Source organism: Spinacia oleracea, chromosome 3, assembly GCF_020520425.1.
Source record: "Spinacia oleracea cultivar Varoflay chromosome 3, BTI_SOV_V1, whole genome shotgun sequence".
Lineage (NCBI taxonomy): Eukaryota > Viridiplantae > Streptophyta > Magnoliopsida > Caryophyllales > Amaranthaceae > Spinacia > Spinacia oleracea.
Window position 1 is genome coordinate 58,932,809 of NC_079489.1, and position 6,549 is coordinate 58,939,357.

The 6,549-nt window shown below is 38.7% G+C and overlaps 1 long non-coding RNA gene across 2 annotated transcripts; it reads right to left on the minus strand.

Annotated features, from left to right (window-relative positions):
* Positions 1-2,748: 2,748 nt before the first annotated feature.
* On the minus strand, positions 2,749-5,282 carry LOC130469043 (uncharacterized). 2 transcript variants are annotated; one of them, XR_008929421.1, is made up of 4 exons: positions 5,085-5,270; positions 4,733-4,980; positions 4,013-4,077; positions 2,749-2,988 (listed from the first exon to the last, which is right to left on the minus strand). It is a non-coding gene; the product is annotated as an uncharacterized lncRNA (long non-coding RNA). The 2 variants fall into 2 exon arrangements; XR_008929422.1 differs by having other exon boundaries at positions 4,733-5,282.
* Positions 5,283-6,549: the final 1,267 nt, after the last annotated feature.

The following is a 6,549-nucleotide window of genomic DNA, read 5'->3' on the forward strand; positions in this document are numbered from 1 at the left end:
CTTTGGGTGGTCTGATCACCCACATTGCCGTAGCAGTGGCAAACTTTGTTGAGAGGGACCATGCTGCGGTCCGGGGAAACAACCTATTGGATATTGAGTATTTTAGGAGCCTTTACAGGGTGCACTCTGAGTACGGGGGACTTCTCCCCGGTCAGATGTCATGGATGTTCCAAAGGAACGCTCTCTTTACTCTCCCGGACACCACCGGGCTCACCAGTTTTACTAGGGGTCAGCCCCATTACATATATGTAGGTGAGCAGGCAGCACCCTTAGCCCAGCCCCAGCCACATCCCGAGGCCGCGCCTCGCACCCACCACGGGAGGGGAGGGCGTAGAGAGAGGGGGTCGGGACAGAGAGGTAGCCCGGCTCCACAGGAGGAGCATGGGTCTTCGGAGGAGTTAGGGGCCATTCATGAGAGTCTAGGAAGACTTGAGCTCGGTTTCCACGAGTTTGCCGCGGATCACCAGAGGACTATGTTCCCCTTCTATGATCAGTACGCCAGGCAGGGCTACATTGCCCCAGATCATCAGCACCCTTCCTGGTTTACTTACCCCACAGAGGGGTACGGAGCGCTCGGTTCCATGGGCACCTTCACGCCCACCCACTACGGGGGGTTTGGAGCAGGCAGCAGCAGCTATGGTGGCCAAGGTGGCCACAGTGGCCATGGTGATGATGGTGGTGATGGTGATGATGGCCAAGATTACCAGTGATGCTGTTGATGATGATGATGGTTCGGTACCCTTGAGCCAATGAGGACATTGTCTGATTTGGTTTGGGGGGGTTCACATTACCTGTATATACTAGGTATGTTTTTCTTTTCTTTTCGTATTTCTTTATTTTTGTGTGTTTCTTTGGTGTGTTTAATGCTTTCTAGATTAGTTTATCGCTTTGAAAAAAAAAAAAATACAAAAATACGTTCCGATGAATACAATATCATGCTTCCCTGTGCCCCTTGAGCGGAAATCGTTTTGATTCTTGGTATTTAATGATGGGCAATGTAGATGTGTTAGCCATGATTTAATATTCGATTGCTTTGATGCCTAAACATGAGTCAACTCCGACTAACTGCTTGTGGACTTGGTGCTTGACTAGTTGACTTGGTTAGGATGTGTGTTAGCTTCCTGGTGTGTCGTCGATTTTGAGTATTGGTTTGCAACTATTAGTAATGTTTTATGACTCATATACATGCACATCGTGAAGGACGAAGGCATTTTTCTATTTAGGTAGCCTTCAGATGAGATTAGATACGTTTGTTCCCTCTTTTTCTACCCATGTTGTGCTTGTGCCATTTATTCGGTGACTAACCACATTACAAGCCCGTAAAATCCCCATTGGTTACTAGTCCCAAGCCTAGCTTGGGGGAGCTAATAGTAGTGAGGTGAGGGAGTTGTAGTGTGATACATTTTGTACACTTTGGGCATATTGAGTATAAAAAAGGGAAGTTCTTCTTATCATGATTGTTGTTGAAAAAAATGAAATGAAAAATGAATGAGATGAGGAGAATAAAAAATTGTGTGAAGGTTCCAAAAGAAAAAAAAAAGAGATTGAGCAAGAAAAAAAAAGGGGAAAGAAAAAAAAAAAATCGTTATTCTCAAGTTGAATCAAGCTTTTGTCACTCCGGTATTACAATTTCTTATCTTCATGAGTGATTGGTTACAATTGTGAAATCAAGGCAAGAAAGTATAGTGTGGTTTGTTTGTTGTTTCATCATGTGTTGAGTGGGAAGTTGTGGTTGTGGTCATCATTTGTGGTTGACCATGGTTTTGCTAGGATTTATGCTCCCCAAAGCTAAGGCTTTAAGCTCACGTTTTACCCAAATTTACCGCACCTTTACCTAAGCCTATCATTACAAGCTTGAAAGACCTTTCGACCTTTGTGCATAGAGTTGTATTAATGTAAAAGTAGTTGTTTATCAATGCAAGTTATGACGTGACACATTTCGAGTCGACTACTAGGTTGAGTGTATGTTTTTCTAGACACACGAGTGTGTAAGTTTGGGAGGGCATTGTTCACTTATATGTTGGGAGGAGAGCGAACGGGTACATCTTTTATCCGCCACATAAATGAGTGACGAGTGTGTGAGCACTAGTATTGAATTCCATTGTGCATTTGTGGTTCGTTTTGCGTGACGATTGTTAAGGAGTATTAGCAATTGAATGGACCTGATTGGTTGACATTGATGCATACTTGTTAGATTTTACCTTGGATTATGTGTTCATTTTGAAATATGTTGGGGGTGAAGTTGGTTTTGTGTTCATCGATGATTTCTTTGCTTAGGGACAAGCAAAGATCTAGCTTGGGGGAGTTTGATATGTGCGTTTTATATAATATTTTCACCCCCGTCCCTTAGTACTTTTATGCGTCAAATGAGCTCCTAGGAGCCATTTTAGTACTAATCTGTGTATTTTAGTGTGCCGTGAGTTTCAGGAATACTTAGTGAGAAATTGGTCTTTTTAGGCCCGTTTCTTGATGATTTAGGCCACTACAGGATCCCGAGGGAGTTCGGGACGACTTTTTTCGACTTACGGGAGCCCTAGATGTTCATGATCGAGCCCCGGAAGTTAGACTAGGTGTTGTGGACGAAGGGCGGATCACTTAGCCCTCCGCCCGGTGGATTGCCCCTCGCCCATCGGGCGAGCATGTAACACCCCGACAATTCTCTCTTTTCTAAAATAATCTTTTAACATAAAACGTAGAGAATTATCAAGGCATTATCGCCCGTGTGAAAACGTAACGGCTTATTCAGAATTTTGCAGCGGAAAACATAAAACTAACTTTAGGTTTATAAATAATCTATTACAGATTTAGTCCCCAAGAATCATCCAACGAAAATAAGGAAATATAAATAGTACGACAAGTTTAAAGTCCCAATTAACAAACCCAAGTTAACTTAGCAAATCAAAACTAAATACAAGCTCTCTATTCCCGATCCCAATGATGCAACATCTTCAAACCTGCAGATGGACAATGCTTATTGATCCTTAGAGACTGCTCACCAAAGATTGGGTCATCACAGGATCAATAAGGCATAGCCATGATCAACATGCACAAGCAAAAGCACGTAATCAGCAAAGCTGAGTACTACATACTAAATCAATAATAATCCTAACATGATTCTATTAAACGAACAATCCTAACATGGTACTAAATAAAACATAAGCAAGGATAATCAAGATATATTGACTTGAAAACTATATTTGACTGAACTAGACCTTTGTATCATTAACATTATTTTAATTGAAATAGTCAATGGACTGAGTTGTCTACTAGAAACTTCTTCTTCTTCACTAAGGAAGACGAGGTACGGGCGCGACTCCGTAAACCCCAATGACCTGCGATATCGAGGGACTTTTAAATAAAAATAGAACCGGTGATCAATCCGGCCCCAGAAAAAGCCATAGGCTACCCATGACCCCAACTCCTGATTGTCCGTCACTTTAGACGTGCACAGTCTAAAGCTATTGCTATTCTTTTTCACTTTACATGACTTAACTTTTAATACTTGGTTATGACTCATCAAACATAAATATTATATTCAACAAGTAAACACAACTTCTTTTATCTTTGAATTAAGCAAGTGATCACAGAGATGTCACACAAGACTTATTCCAATTAATTCAACCTTTCCTTTAATACTGATCAACCCCTCTATATGGGTATAAGGTTTCAACTTACTAAACAAGGTCCTCGGCCCTTATAAAGTAGTGAAAAGCTAAAAGGGAACAATAAACAATCAATCTGAATCAATATATATAAATAATAATCTAATGTTCCCAACCAACATGTTCGCATCAATCATCCATACCAACATGCTATAATTCTCATAACGAAATATATATGCTTAACATGTCCATCCAACAATATTAAACATGCACTTTCAACATAACCTAGTTCATCAACAATTTCAACATAACCAAGTTCCTTAATCATTTCGACATAACGAAGTTCATGAATCATTTCAATATGGTTTCAACAAATCACACTCATTCCAAGCACACAGGTATGTACGTACCTTGTGTAAACAAACTGATAGGCCACTTTAACACTTTCAAAAGTCGCCTAGAGAGAATTCTCCGCCTAAAACAATCAAGAAACGTACCCAAATCAATTCCTAATAATTTACAGCAACACTAACGTATTCTAAATACATCCTAAACCTATTTAGAACATTCCCCAATATCGAAACTTAATTAAATAATCTCCAAGCATAATAACTATTAAACTAATGATCCCAAAACGTTCTAAACTCCAATAAAACATCCCTTTTAAAATTTCCAGCAATATAGAATAATTTCAAACGTCCACAAAACATAATCAACGTTCTTAAAATCGTAAAAATAATAGCTTTAATAATATATAGTCATTCTATTATGATTTAATCATTAAAAACCTTAAAAATTCACACTTTAATAATTAAAAACTCTTTTTTCAATTCAATTATGTAATCTGAAAATTAAATTATTAATTAAGCATAGTATGTAATCTGAAAATCTAACTTAATCATAAAAGCTTATAATTTATATTCAAGAAACATGAATTAAATTATTAAAACTCCATTAAAACCCTAACTTAACGTAATTAACAAATCTGAAAATAATTAAATTAGTTTCAACAACATATAATCTGAAATTTCATAACTTAATCATAAAAATCATAAATTTAATTCAAGAAACATAAATTAATTTAATAAACAAAATTAAAATAATTAGTTACTTAGGGTTTAAGAAATAACCAAAAAGAGAAGAGGGAAGGGTTGGTCGGCGGACAGATCACGGCGGCGGCAAGGCGGCGGCTTGCGGAGGTTGTCAGGCCTGGTGGTGCGTGCGGTGGTGGTGGCTGCCGCAAACAAACCGAAACAAGAGAATGCTGTGCTTGCGTGGAGGAGGAAGGAGGGACGAGCAAGCCGAATGGGCAGGGCCACGGCGAAGGTGCAGGTGGTGCGGTGCGGTTGGCTTGGTGGTCGCAGCTGGGCCGCGGCGGCTGTGCAAGGAAAAACAGAAGCTTGAGGAGGGGAGAAAAACGGGGATGAAGAAGAAACAGAGAAGGAGAGGAAGGAGAAGGACGACGAAGAAGAAGGAGGTTACCAGCGACGGAGGCGGCGTCCGACGGTGGTGAGGTGGTGGCTGCGCAAGGAGGAGCAAACGAACGTGAAGGAGGAAGAACAGAGAAGGAGGTTTTTGCTTTGTTTTAGTTTTCACGTGAAGTTGAATGAGAGGAAGGGAGTATGGGTTTATTGGTTTATACTATTGGGCTTTACCCATTTGGGCTAGACTTAGGATATTAGTTTTAGGATTTGAATTTAAAACCGAATGAGATCGTTTTCTAAATTCAATCGATTTTCGTAATTCGAATTCTTTTCAACTTAAAATTCAAACATTATTTTTGATTGCACAAACCGTTAAAATATTTAGAATATATTTAAATAAAATTAAATATACATTTGATATATAAATATAATAAAGTTCAAAAATCGTTAAATATTTAGAACGTACTTAAAATAAAATAAATATACGTTAATTATATATTTATTACTTAAAATTCATAAATTCTATTTAAATATAAATAATATACGTTAAAATATATTAATAAAATTTATAAATTTACGGGGGATTACAATCTACCCCTCTTAAAAGAAGTTTCGTCCCGAAACTTGACACGAAATTTCCCACATTTTCCCCAAAAGCTTTTAACTTATTCTTACTAGAGAAGTACTTGTGCCACCTATGTGCACTCTTTTGCCAACTCAAAGCTGTTTGTGTTACTCATGAACACCTTTTCTTATGCGGAGAGTCTATTTGTCTTGCCTAAACTTGTAAAATTTGCTAAAATAAGCATACAAATGCATAAAAATGCCATAAAATAGGTGAAAAGCGCGAATTTCTATCGCATTCTACCCCCCTTAAAGAAAACGAGTTACGCCCTCGTAACTCACCTCAGGGAATAGCTAACCAAAATTCTCTTTCGACGAATTCTATTCTCAAAATTCCTATTTCATTAAAACTACTAACTTTAGACTTTTCACAACAGATGACGAAACAAAAGAACAAGTCACCCACGAACTAAATAATGGTTAACTTGCGCGGAGTAAATAGAAAAAGTACCAGAATCTATATCGGCAGATCGTTCATCTTCATTCTGATTCATCATGTACAACTTTCCTGGAGCCTTATTCGGGTTGTTGTTATCATTTGCAGGCTTATTATAGTTCTCTTGATTGTTTTGTGCCCCTCCAGGCTTTGAATTTTGACCTCCAGACTGGTTAAACCTCACTTGGTTTCCACCTCCATTACTATTTTGTTCCTTTCTGTGTTTAGTGAAGCACTCATACTCCCTATGTCCCCTTTTTTGACAATAGTTGCAGGTCACTAATTCTCCTTTGCAGTTCTTACCAGGGTGATTGTTACTGCACATCTTGCAATGATGCACTCTCTCAGATGAGTTCGAGTTGTTGTGGTGCCCCTGATTGTTTCCTCCTTGGAAATTTCCATTTCCATTCCCATTTCCGTTTCTATTCCTTTTAAAGTTTTCTTGGTTACCCCCAGCATTAAA